The sequence below is a fragment of the Oryctolagus cuniculus genome, chromosome 9 (assembly GCF_051225735.1).
Source record: "Oryctolagus cuniculus isolate XC-2025 breed Fujian yellow rabbit chromosome 9, ASM5122573v1, whole genome shotgun sequence".
Lineage (NCBI taxonomy): Eukaryota > Metazoa > Chordata > Mammalia > Lagomorpha > Leporidae > Oryctolagus > Oryctolagus cuniculus.
Genome location: NC_142875.1, coordinates 63,599,681 through 63,613,613, shown reverse-complemented (window position 1 = coordinate 63,613,613; position 13,933 = coordinate 63,599,681). Strand labels below are relative to the sequence as shown.

General features: G+C 48.2%; 1 long non-coding RNA gene across 1 annotated transcript in view; it reads left to right on the top strand.

Annotated features, from left to right (window-relative positions):
• LOC138843695 (uncharacterized) overlaps positions 1-9,676 on the top strand; it is a 28,522-nt gene extending 18,846 nt beyond the window's left edge. The window contains exons 2-3 of the long non-coding RNA XR_016213744.1: positions 6,952-7,050; positions 9,566-9,676. This is a non-coding gene — a long non-coding RNA (uncharacterized LOC138843695). The remainder of the gene's footprint in view (positions 1-6,951; positions 7,051-9,565) is intronic.
• Positions 9,677-13,933: the final 4,257 nt, after the last annotated feature.

Genomic DNA, 13,933 nt, shown 5'->3' with positions numbered 1-13,933 from the left:
TTGACATACAACAAGTGCGTCCATTTTGAGTGTGCAATTTGATGAGCATTGACAGACATATTTATCTGCGTAAACATACCTCAAATAAGATGTGGATCATTTCATCTCCTCCAAAAGTTCCCTGTGCCCCTTTCCAGTCAACGCCCTCCCTAACTCCCAACCCCAAACAGGATCTGTTCCCCGTCACAACAGATTAGTTCTGCTGCACTAGGACTTCATACAACAGAATCCTGCAGGATCTTCTTTTACGTCTGCTTTCTTTTACCCAGTGTAAAGTCACTGAAGCTGACTCAGGTAGCTGGGCATATCCGAAGGCCATTCCTTTTTATTGCTGAGTAGCATTTGAGTGTACCCATTCATCTGTTGATGGATATTTTGGTTTCCAGCTTTGACTATTTTAAATAAAGTTGCTAGGACAATTTTACAAATAACTTTGTAAATTAATGTAAAATTTTTTTGACATAGTTTTTTATTTCCTTTTGGTAAATAACCATACAAAAGTCTGATAAGCACAACACCATTTGACATCAGGAAACGTGAATTCACACTACAGTACAAATACCAGTACCTTCCTATTCACACAACTAAACTCCAAAGACTGAGCATTACAGCGCTGGTGTGAGCAGGGAGGGCGCCTCCTACACGGCTGGTGGGAAGGTGAGGTGGTACCTTCCCCCCACTTTGGAAAGCACGCTGGTAGTGTCTTATGCACACATATTCTTACCATGTGACCCAACTATCTTACTCCTCAATTTTTTTAAAAGATTATTTATTTATTTATTTATTTTGACAGGCAGAGTGGACAGTGAGAGAGAGAGAGAGAACGGTTTTCCTTTGCCGTTGGTTCACCCTCCAATGGCTGTCGCAGCTGGTGTACTGCGGCCGGCGCACCGCGCTGATCCGATGGCAGGAGCCAAGTGCTTCTCCTGGTCTCCCATGGGGTGCAGGGCCCAAGCACTTGGACCATCCTCTACTGCACTCCCTGGCCACAGCAGAGAACTGGCCTGGAAGAGGGGCCACTGGGACAGAATCCGGCGCCCTGACCGGGACTAGAACCCAGTGTGCCGGCGCCACTAGGCAGAGGATTAGCCTAGTGAGCCGCGGTGCCGGCCCCTTACTCCTCAATTTTTAACCATTGAATAATTGTCAGCAGAGTGGCAATCAGAAGAGACTTGATTTTTTAAAAGATTTATTTATTTATTTATTTGAAAATCAGAGTTACACAGAGAGAGGAGAGGCAGAGAAAGAGAGAGGTCTTCCAGCCACTGGTTCACTCCCCAGTTGGCTGCAAATGGCCGGAGCCAGGAGCCAGAAGCTTCTTCCAGGTCTCCCACATGGGTGCAGGGGCCCAAGGACTTGGGCCATCTTTCACTGCTTTCCCAGGTCATAGCAGAGAGCTGGATCAGAAGTGGAGCAGCTGGGACTCCAACCAGCAACCATATGGGATGCTGGTGCTTCAGGCCAGGATGTTAACCTGCCGTGCCACAGCACTGGCCCCAAGACTTGATTTTTAAAAGAACACTCTGGCAGCATTGAGGAAGGCAGATTCTGTATGTTTGGTCTTCTTAAATATTAATTTTTATTGTTGAAAAATGATCCATTGTATATATGTATTACGCATGAGTAATTACTTCCCTATTGTGGATAGTTAAGTAATGTGAGGTATTTTGTTGTTGAATGGAATTCCAGGGTCAGCATTCAGCCTAGGAGTTAAGGCACCAATGAAGATACCTACATCGCACCTTGGAGTACTTGGGTTAGATACCTAGCTCTGGCCCCGTCTCCTGCTTCCTGCTCATGCGGATCCTAGTTGGTAGTGGTGATGGTCAACCAGTTGGGTTTTTGCCAACCACATGGAACCTGGACTGAGTTCCGAGCTCCTGGCTTTGACTCTGACTCAGGGCTCTTGTGGGCATTTGGAGGATGAACCGCGGAAGGGAGCTCTCTCTGTGTCTATCTGTCCCTCTATCTTTCTGTGTTTCAAAACAATTTTTTCTTTAGTTAACTACAGATGAACTTCATGCATGTAACCATTTTATTTCTGCTGAATTAGCTTCTTAAAATGATCTCCAAAGATCAGAATCACCAAGTCAATTTTCTTAACTATCTTTCTGGTTTTTGCTGCCAAGTGCCATTACGACCGCCTAAGGGTTGTACCAATCAACAACAGGGTGTGTATTAACTACATTTCACAGGAGAGAGCGAAGCCCTGACTAGGGTGTTAACTAACATAGGCAGGAAACATACAGCAATGCTTTGACAAGTCCAGTGCTTCCTCCTCTCTTCCCTCCTTTGTTGACCAAATTACTTCTCCTTCCATCCACATTTGTGTTTACTGGGAACATTATCTTGAGAGTCCTTTCTCTGTGCCAAACACTCTGCTGGTGTCTAAGTATACACACATGAAAATGCCTACTGGCTCTGCAAAGAGGTTATAGGCGAACCACCTTCCCTGATTCCTTCCTGTTGGTCCCACTGACAAAGGGAAGACAGAATGCTAACGCCTTATGCTGAATTCTATGTTGGAGGCTATTTCCAGGACCAAGCCGAAAGCCTGCGAGGGATTTACATCCCACGTTGCGCTGGCATTTGGCTGGGTCAGCTCTGTGGGTGGAAGGCCTGGAATTAGCAACCCATCTCAGTGGCGACTGACGACAGAGGCTCAGCGGGAGCTTAAGAAGCAGGAGGAGTGCTCAGCGGGGAGAATGGCAGGTTGCAGCAGTCCCTGGGGGAGTCTGGTGGCAGCCTGCAAAATTGAGTGCATTGAATTGTGAACGCCTCGCACTTCTTGAGTTCTTTCTGTGTCACTGGCATTGTTCTAGGTGTCGGAAGAAGGCAGAAGAAAAAGATTTTGGGGGCTGGCGATCAAAACATTCCAAGAAACGTCTGGCATTTATGGAAGCACGTGAGGGAGGAGGTAGGGGGTGGAGTGCACTCTGGTGTGTTCCAGCTCTCTCCCAGCATCCCTCACTCCCTCTCGGCACCCCTTTTCTGCACTCTCTCCCCCATCCTACCAACTGGGCTTCCAGATGCCACGCAGGTGCTGTGTTGTTAATCTCAGCGTCTGCCAGAGGCACCTTGCCCAGGCCTGCACTCCCGCTTTGGCATCACAACAAACACCTGCATGGGCCACTCAGGTCAGCCACGGGAGCTAAGGAGATGGCGTAGGCAACCGACGCTGGGGGCTGTGGGGACCTGGACCTGCAGCTTCAGCAGGGCTGTGGCTGCTGCTCCGTGGGGCTGATGCTGTAGACGTTTGAGAAACTGGGCCTTGAAAGGATGGCCCAAAGGTCCAGGAGCAGTGGGGAAGCCCATGTTGATTTGGGATCCCACTATGTTGAAATATTGGAGAACCAGAGGATTTAACCTTTCTTTTACAGTTTGTATTGACCAAATAAAGTACAATTTTGGATTGGAACCCAGTGAGGGGATGTTATCTGGGCTTCCGTCATAGCCAACACCACCTTCCTTTTTCTATCTCATTTCTTGGATCTATTTCCTAGGGACCCAGGGAGGTGCCTGGTTAGCTAATTGAGCCTCCAGGATGATAATGGCTTAATAGACAAGATTGCCTTTGCCTTCAAAGCCAACAGTACTGAGAGGTACCGGGCTGATGGGAAAATTGAGGCTCCGTGGGAGGTACAATTGCTTGTTGGGTGGGTTCACCTTTTTGGTCCCTGTCCTCATCAAGCCATATGGGCCACCTGTGGGCTTAGACCATGTCTAGGGTCAGCCCCCTCTAAATGTTCAGGAGACAGTGATTAAGGAATGGCTCCACATGGGCCAGGAGCTTGGCGTGGAGAAGACATAGTTCCAGGAGGTGGTATCTACCAAAAGACAGGGACCCAAAGCCCTCTCTGTACAGTTCAGGTTTGGTAGCCAGGCCCTATCTGTACTGTCCAATACAACAGCCACCTGTCCCACGTGGCTATTTACATTTGAATTCGGTAAAATGAATTCTTCTCGGTCCTCAGTTGCACTAGCCGCATGTCGAGTGCTCGGTTATCACGTTGTGTGGGTGGCTACGGTGTTGGACTGTGCAGACCTGCACCACTTCCACCATCATGGGGAGTTCTCCTGCACAGCGCGGCTGCACCACCAGTGTCATGGGCAGACGGGCCTGGGAGCCACGTGTACTGAGCATGGGTCCTAGTCTAGGAATGGCTCTGTGACCTCAGGAAATGACTTAGTTCCTTGGTGTCTTGTTTCTTCATTGGCAAAACAGAGATAACATTTAACACACGATTCCCTTGAGAATTAAAGGTCGCCATCGACTTTATAGTGATCAACAGTTAGGGAAGCCCGTGACTGCCAGTCCTGCAGGAGCTGGACCTCATGGTCCAAAGGAAACTTGGCATCTTTCACTGGGGCCCCAGTCTGGTTCTTAGGTGTGCTGTTTTTAACTGTTTATTAGCACAACCTCAGAAACCTTCCCCAGGTACATACAGGCAGGGAAGACAAAGCAAGAAGGAAAAACTGTGATGTGAATGGTGCTCCAGGAGCGAGGCAGTGCACAGTCTGCACAGCTGTCCAAGGCAGACTCTGAGAGGCTCAGGGTTTCTTCCCTGGGAACAGGGAAGAAGAGAGAACCTGAGAGGTCAGGCAAGTCTTGTCAGAAGTGGATGCTGGCAACTCTGGGAGGCAACAGATGCCCAGATTTGAGGTCTGGTGTGTGGTAGGAGTGCAAGAAATGCCTGCCAGATGAACAGATGAATGGAGCACACCGAGGGTAAAGGCCATGGGCAGTTTCTAGTCTCCCTGGTTGCTCTGCTGACTTCTCCACCAGCAGAAAGTCTTTTTTTTTTTTAAAGATTTATTTATTTGAAAGTCAGAGTTACACACAGAGAGAAGTAGAGGCAGAGAAAGAGGGAGAGAGAGAGAGAGAGAGAGGGAGAGAGAGAGGTCTTCCATCCACTGGTTCACTCCCCAATTGGCCACAACAGCTGGAGCTGTGCTGATTCGAAGCCAGGAGCCAGGAGATTCCTCCAGGTCTCCCACGTTATGGGTGCGCAGGCCCAAGGACTTGGGCCATCTTCTACTGCTTTCCCAGGCCACAGCAGAGAGCTGGGTCAGACGTGGAGCAGCCAGGACTCGAACCGGTGCTCAATGGGATGCTAGCTCTGCAGGCGGTGGCTTTACCTGCTACACCACAGCGCCAGCGCCATCAATAGAAAGTCTTGCATTGGTGGAAGATGGAGGGTGGAATTAGCCTGCAAACAGGATCCAGTAAGTACATGGCAGGTACATGGCTTCTGTTTTGAGAGCATCCACTCTGTTATAAGGATTCTGCCCATTTTTCGCTACTCCTTACATACACTCTGCGAGGTCAGTGTCTTCACCCCCATCTTACATGGGTTTTTTGGAAGAGTGATTTAACCTAAATCACAGAGCTTTGTGCAACCATCATTTTCGGATCCAATATTTAAACCTAAAATTCCTCTTTCTCCTGCTATACCAAACCACCCAGAAATGGACAGAGCCCTTTCTCGGAGGAGGCCAGTGTTACCCAGGTTCTCAATGCAAGAAGTTAACAATGCTCTCTCATCTGACTTGGCGGGTGCCCCTCTTGGCTTAGCTTTGTGGTTAGGCTTGCCCGTGCCTGCGCGGTATCATTTATCCAAGGATTTCACAGCACTTTATGATCAGGTGCCTTCAACATACAACAGCACAGAAGTTGTTTTTCTCCCATTTGAAAATGGAGACACTGCAGAGCAAGGGAGTTGTGTGACTTGTCAGAGTGTAAAAGTGAGTCATTGGTGGGGTGCGCATGGAGATGAGGATGTTTAAGAGGCTGTTTGGGAAACTGAAATGAATCCGCGACATATAATAGTCTGTGTCTTAGTTGGGTTTATACCGCTGTTACCGAATACCACAGACCGGGAAATTTATAACGAACAGAAGGTTATTGAGCTCATGGTTTTGGAGGGGAAGTGCAAGGCTGAGGGTCTAGGAAGGGCCTGATCGCTGTGTTATCCCACCATGGGAGGCAGAAGGGCAAGGGGCTATGTGCAGGTATACGCACGGGGTGGGGGGGGGTGGAGACTGAAAGGGAGATATCCAAAGAGACAGAACATGTATGAGGGGGCCAAAGTTACTTTCTTTTCTTTTCTTTCTTCTTCTTCTTCTTCTTTTTTTTTTTTTTTTTTTTTTTTTTTTTTTTTTTTTTTTTGACAGGCAGAGTGGACAGTGAGAGAGAGAGAGATAGAAAGGTCTTCCTTTGCCGTTGGTTCACCCTCCAATGGCCGCCACGGCCGGCGTACTGCGGCACTTGGGCCATCCTCCACTGCACTCCCAGGCCAGAGCAGAGAGCTGGCCTGGAAGAGGGGCAACCGGGACAGAATCCGGCGCCCTGACCGGGACTAGAACCCGGGGTGCCGGCACCACAGGTGGAGGACTAGCCTATTGAGCTGCGGTGCCAGCCCAAAGTTACTTCATAACAAACCTCCTCCTGTGATAATGACATTGATCCATGCCACATGACCTGATCACCTCCTAGAGGTGCTCCTTCTGTCACTCTGGGGTGTAAGGTTCCCACAAAAGAACTTTGGGCGACCCATTCAAGCCCCAGCGGCATGCATCAATTGCTACAGTTATGGAATCATTTAAACTTTTTTTTTGCTTCTTCAACTTCAAAGCTTATAATTATATATTCCAGACAGAAACAAAACAATGCCGAGAGACTTTAGCTAACATAGAACCCAGGCATCTGTCTCAGGCCATCCTGTCTGGAGATCAGTTTGTCTTACGTGAAATGAGTGTTGAGTCACGTCAGATCCTTTCCATTACTCATGTTTCTATGAAGGGCTTTGCGAACCCTCTACTTGCAAATGTCTCTGCGTGCCCAAGGTCGTGTGAACAAAGATTACAAAGTGAAGGGGGACTCCCTCTGCCACCATTCTTCCTGACAATTCCTTTGCTGTTTATCACTTAGATGATATCTTTCATTTGCAGATGGGACCATGGCCCTTCTTGCTCCAGTGAAGACCAACCCTGGAGTCCAGTTGTCCTGGGACAAGATCTGTTGGGGATGGGATGTCCATCTCTGTTCTGGTATTGTTGGGAAGGCACCCTGGAGGCAAGAGAATGGGAGGACATTTTAATTCTATCACATGTCCAACTCCTTGGTTGCTCTGATGCAGGGTTCCTCAAAATGTGTTTCACAAACATGCTATTTCCATGATAAAAAGGATTCCAGGTCCAAAGATTTGCTGGACATTGTATATCACATCGCCCATGCGGAGCTGTACAGTGCAAATAAGTGTATCCAAGGTTACAGGACTCCTGACAGAAAAGAAACCCACCACCCTTTGATTAAGACACTTTACCTCAAATGTAATTTAGCCTGGAATCCTACCCCCGCCCCCCATTCCTATATCTTAGTGTTCCAGGCAAGCACTTTGCACAGAGGGAAGATGAAGATGTAGGAGGCGATGGAGTAGACTGGCTGAAAGCAAGAATGAGCGCTCTTTCCAGTCTGTTACTTTAATCAGGGAATCTCAAACTCTGTTCATAAATCATCAAGGCACCAGGAAGCTTCAAGCATTATTTAATGCATGTCAATGTGTATTCATTTTGACCAAAAAGGTACCCAGGAAGCAAAGGGCCCTGGATCGCTCCCCTGGAAAGCCTCGCATTCCTAGGGGCTCCTTCAGGAGCTCATGCTGTCTGCTCCCTCTCAGGCACGCATTCTCTCACAGTCGTGCAGCCTGGAAACCCACGATCAGAGCGCACCACGGCTGGCTCCTCCAGGGTGCTGTGAGGGAGAACGTGCCCGCGCACCTCTCTCCTGGCTTCTGGGGGCTCCCAGCCATCCTTGGCATTCCTTGTAGTGACAGCCTCCCGACCTCTGCCTCCATCTTCACGTGGCCTTCTTTGCTCTGTGTGTCTGCTTTGAGGCGTCTGCATGAAAACTCAGATTCTCTCTCCTACTTGACAAAGCCTGGATGAAGTTTCTTCCTTCCGTTGGTTCACCCCTCAAATGGATGCTACAGCTGGCGCGCTGCACCCATCCGAAGCCAGGAGCCAGGTGCTTCCTCTTGGTCTCCCATGCAGGTGCAGGGGCCCAAGCACTTGGGCCACAGCAGAGAGCTGGACTGGAAGAGGAGCAACCAGGACAGAACCGGTGCCCCAGCCGGGACTAGAACCCCAGGGTGCCAGCACCGCAGGCGGAGGATTAGCCAAGTGAGCCGCAGTGCCGCGCCACAAATAATCTTTTTTAAAAAGAAGCAGAATTTAGTCCAGTTGAGGGCCAGACAATCTTCCCCTTCCTCCTCCCCCAGTTTTGCAACAAGCCGCAGAATTCACAAACTTCCCATTCACACACCTTGTCCTTAGCTACAGCAGTGGCAGATTGGTTTAGTGGGAGCCGTAGAAAAGAGATTTGCCATGGAAGAGGTAACTAGACAGTGAGTGGAAAATCTGTGAAGTTACCAAGAGGAGGATTAAGATGTCTCCCTCCCCTCTGGGCAGTAGCCTCTTGGATGAACTATAGATGGACTGTGGAATCTTGGATAGCTGTTGGCCCTGAAAGAAGTCAGAGGAACAAGTTCAAGACACTAGACCATCTGGAGCTTGGGTTCCGCTTTTAGACCCCACTTCCTCAGAGAGTGGGATGACAACTGAAGAGATCATTGGAAAACCTGAACTGGAAAAAGGCCCTGCCCTACACTCAACAAGCTATGGGGTCCATGGCTCATGTTACGAACGAACATGCTGAGTGCTTCCACAGGTGGGACACGGAGGGTACCCAGCTTTGAGTACTGAAGGAGAGGACTCTGCAGCTCTGCTTCCCTGCTGAGCTGGGCTTGCCCACCCTGGGGAAGCCCTCCTTCATGCTCCACCCGTCCCTCTGCACATCCCCAGTCCACTCCATGATAGAGTACCAGCTCTGGGAGGAGTCATTCCTGGCAGGTCTTACTCTTATTTTTCCAAATAACTTGAGATGAGGTATTGATGGCAGACTTTTCCATCAGCATATGGTCACATGCCACATAACAACATTTCCAGCAGTGACAGACCACGGGTACAGTTGTGGTGCCATCAGGTTGTCTCGCCTAGTGACACTGTGGCCATCTTGGTCGGTGTGAGTATGCTCTATGGCATTTCTCAGAAAGTCCTCCTGTCATCAAGCAGTGCAAGACTGTACCAAGAAGAAGAAGGGGACAGGCAGAGTTTAGTGCTTTCCTGGGCATCCGAAGGGGAGAAGAGTGTTATGTGTGAAATAATCCACTTGGATCTTTTCTTTTACAGCCAGTGAAAAAAGTAAAATGCAAACCCACCAAGGAGAAAAAGCTTAAGGAAAATAAATGAAACACGGAGGAATTATCTCAATGAATGCCAAACACATGCTCTGCCCAGAGAAGAAATGTTTCCAAGAATTTTGTGGGAAAAGAGGGAGGAATAATGTGGTAACATCAATATCTGTGTGTGCAGATGCAGGAAATGCTTTCTGAAAATCAAATTTCAAATAGAGTTTGACCATTTTGATATTGAGATGTTTAGACAAGGAAAACCTCGTATGGGCCTGAAACTTTTGCTTTCTAATATTCTTCTCTTTTCCTTCCAGAAAGAAAAATACAAAAACTTCAGAATTAAGTCTCAAGTCTGAAATACGTGTATACTGGAAATATTCACAAGCAAACATGTCAGACCCTAATAAAGATGGGTCTCACATACTTACATGGGAGAGTAAAGGTGTCTTTTTTTTTATTCTGTCAGATCAGACATATAACTTCATAACCTTGATGCATTAGGGGTCCCTCAGCTCTCATTTATTTTGCCAGAGGGGAAAAAATGTACCTTTCTCTCCTAATGTCTGCTGGCTTTGAAAAATCTTTTTGCTCTTCACACACACATAAGAAGCATATAGGCAAGGCACATACATTTTTTTTTTTGACAGGCAGAGTGGACAGTGAGAGAGAGAGACAGAGAGAAAGGTCTTCCTTTACCGTTGGTTCACCCTCCAATGGCTGCCACGGCTGGTGGGCTGCGGCCGACGCATCGCGCTGATCCGATGGCAGGAGCCAGGTACTTATCCTGGTCTCCCATGGGGTGCAGGGCCCAAGCACTTCGGCCATCCTCCACTGCACTCCCTGGCCACAGCAGAGAGCTGGCCTGGAAGAGGAGCAACCGGGACAGAATCCGGCGCCCCGACAGGAACTAGAACCCGGTGTGTCGGCGCCGTAAGGCGGAGGATTAGCCTAGGGAGCCGCCGCGCAGGCCAGTACATACATTTTTAAAGTATGTCTCTGACCAGGTGAATTGCAAATTGGATCATTCAGTTCTCCCAACCAAGAAGAGATTTGCTATCTGAAGCTTCGCTACCCAGGGCTGGGGTGTGGAGTGGAGGCCTGCAGAAGGGAGGTGGGCTTTTGTTGGGACAAGTGATGGAAGCCCCAGGAGTCTTCCACTCCGTGGCTGAGGCAACACTCACTCAAAATGATACTCCTTAGACCAGGCGTGCCCTCTGAATTCTAGGATGGCGTATACAGTGCTAACGCAAGTCAAGTCAGAGGAAGCTGTCAAGGGGGGTTGAGAGAGGAGGAAGAGATTTCTGGACCAGAAATGCGTTGATGAGGCGAAGACGTACAGGATGTCTGTTCCAGACAACAGGAGCTGCAGAAAACATCACTGCATGTTTGTCTTTAATAAGAGAGAGAAGCTTAAAGGAATAGGATGACCCAATATGAAAAGCACTACATACAGGGTGGGTGTTTAGCATAGTGGATATGGCCATGCTTGGGTCACTGGCATTCCATCTGCGAGTGCCTGGCTTTGAGTCCCAGCTGCACTCCCAGTTCCAGCTTCCTGTTCATACACACGCCGGGAGGCAGCAGGTGATGGCTAAAGGAGCTGGGTCTCTGCCACCCCTGTGAAAGACCCACCTTGTGCTCCTGGATCCTGGCTTCAGCTACACCCAGCCCAATGGTTATAGACACTTGGGGAAGTGAACCAAAAGATGGGAGCTCTCTGTCTGTTTCACTGTGTGTCTGTCTTCCTGTATCTCTGTCTCTAACTCTCTCTCCCTGTCTCTCTGCCTTTCAAATAACACATAATTTTTTAAAAAGTACTACATACAGCACAAAACATTGTTTTCAAAGCTGGAAATGTTACAAGAATTTAATTTCAAATGGTTTTGCTGACTATGACTTTCAGAAGCCCAGGAGTCATTTTACAGGGTCTGATGGTGTGGTGAATGAATTGTCCCTTTTAATATAATACACCTGTGCTCTACTGCCTCAACCTGCAAACGCAGCCTTACTTGGGAAAAGTATCCTTGGACATGTAACTATGCTAAGGCTTTTAGATGAGAATATCCTGAATAACTCGTGGGCCCTAAATCCAATAACGAGTGTCCTCAAAGGGATGAAAGAGAACGTGCAGACCCCCAGAGAAGACTGTGTGATTAAGGAGGCAGAGATCAAAGTGATGCAGCCAAAAGCCAGCGCACACCTGGAGCCCCCCAGTGCTGAAGAGGCAAGGTAAAAGCCCCTTCCAGAGAACTGAGGGAGCATGGCCCCACCACACCTTGGTTTTGGACTCTGGCCTCCAGAACTGTGAGTCAATGAAGTTTTGTTGTTGTAAGCTATTCTGTTTGTGATATGATTTTCTTTTTTCAATTTTTCTTTGTTTTCATTTCATTTGAAAGGTAGAGAGTAGAAAGACAGAGAGAGAGAGAGAGAGAGAGATTGAGAGAAATACAGAAAACTCCCATCTTCCCATCCACTATTCCAAATGCCTGGAACAGCCAGGCTGGGCCAGGACAAAGCCAGGAGCCCAGAAGTCGATCTGGGTCTTCCACCTGGGTGGCAGGCACCTGCTGCCTCCCAGGGTGTGTACTTACAGGAAGCTAGAATTCAAAGTGGAGCAGGATTCAAACCCAGACACTCTGCTCTGAGCTGCAGGCATCCCAAGCCGTATCTTAACCACTACACTAAACGCCCACCCCAGCTTGTGGCAATTTTCCGTCAGCCAGGAAAACCATTACAGGTGGTGGTAGCTGGGTCTTAGCACCCAGCCAGACCTGGCTTTGACTCCTGTCTCGTCCTTTTTCCTAACCTTCTCCCAGTGGTTCAGTGTCTCTGAATGCTGGCTTTTGCATTTGTAAAACTGGCAGGACTACAGAACCTACTCACGGTGTGTGAGGAGCCCAGGCAATGTTGCATAATCAGTGCCCAGTGATGGCACCTGAAACTACTACAGTGACGACTGTCTCCCTCACCCCAACCCCTGCGCGCCGCCGCTGACACATCCCCCTGTTGTACTGGGAGGGAGCTGTTCTCTCTCAGCCAAACCCACCTTCCTACAATCTGCCCTGTTGGGCTGCGGCTGAGACTGTTAATTACAGATATCCTTTGTCAGTTTGGGACCCTGAGCAGGGGGTGGGGAATTGGATGGCACAAGGTGAAGAAAAGAAACTTCTTGCCTTTTCTGTCTGTTGTTATTTTTTCTCTCAGCATTGGCACAGCAGTGACCTTTCACCCTGGAAGCAGCTTTGGTACAAACAGCGCAATTTCTAGGTTTTTTTTCTTTAGTACTCCAGGAATCAACCCCATCGTGCACACACTATCAGCCAGGAAGTGCCCCTCCCAAGAAGGCTGTGTCTCTGCTCTAAGGTCCCCATTCTTCAATCTAGGATGTGACGTCCCCAGCCTCTTCCTGAGTTCCTCCAGCCATAGAGGGTATAACCTCCTGTAGTTACTGTCTTCTGTTACTCAGGGTTTCTCATTGGCCCTTCACTGCCCCCCCCCCACCCCATCCCCACCTGCTTAACCAATTCCCTCTATTAGATTCTCTCTGTTAAAAATCACAGGTGATGTTTCTGTTTCCTGTCTGTATCCTGGCAGGTATGGCACCCTGGATGGGATGGCAGGTTTTCCTCTGTGTGTGGGAAGTGGTTAGGACAACGAAACAACCACTGAATTGAAACCAGAAAGACTTACATTTGTATCCTGAATCCTTTATTTCCCGGCTAAGAAATCCTGGCCAAAATACTTAGCTTCATTAAGACTCCAAATCCTCTTGTGAAATGGGATTAATATGTTTATCTTGTAGAATTACGTGTAGTTAAGTGAGAAGATGTCTAAAAAGTGCCTGGCACCTAACAAATGTTTGAGAGATGTCGGCTGTCAATTTACGTGCATCTTAACCATATCACTGCATCTCTCTCTCTCTCTCTCTCTCTCTCGTGGGTTCATTTGCTTTTTACTCTTGAGCTGATGATGAATTCTTAGCAGGCTTGGACTCTCATTTCAGCTTCCTTGGTTCATCTAGGGTATGTGTTTAAGATAAGAAGACTGCAGTTCTGCTGCATTCATTAGCGTGACCTCAGCTGACTTAAGAATGAGGAAGTAATGGTCATGAGCACAGAGAGAGTTGGTTTTCAATTACACAATGAATCAGGGTGGAAAACAAACCCCCAACTGCGGAGTAACCCTGGACACTTGGCAGCCTGGGGCTCACCGCTGCTCGCTCAGCACCACTTCTCACATGGGTACACGCCTGACTTTTAGAAGCTCTCTCAATAAGAGGCTATAACATCCCTGGGGGTGGTGGAATGTGAATTAGAAATTAAACAAATATACCTGGACTGGGACTGTTTACTCAAGACATAGTCAAAACTCATTAACAGCCACTCCCATGTTTAAAGACATTTTCAATGTCAAAGGACATGATCTGTTAGCAACCAGACATTCTCTAGGTACTTGCTGTAGGCAAGGAGGCATTTGGTAGGGGCTGCCAGAATCAGAGGCAAACAAACAGTGTGGTCTTAGTACTTGTGAAATTTCCAGTATAATGGGAGACCAAACTTACAGACCCAAACAACTATAATACCTGCACAAGTGATATCTCTAAGTACTGGAATTTTCTGGAACTCCCAGAAAGATTCCTGATGCAGAGCCTGGGGCATGGGAACAATTGAAAACTTTGTTGT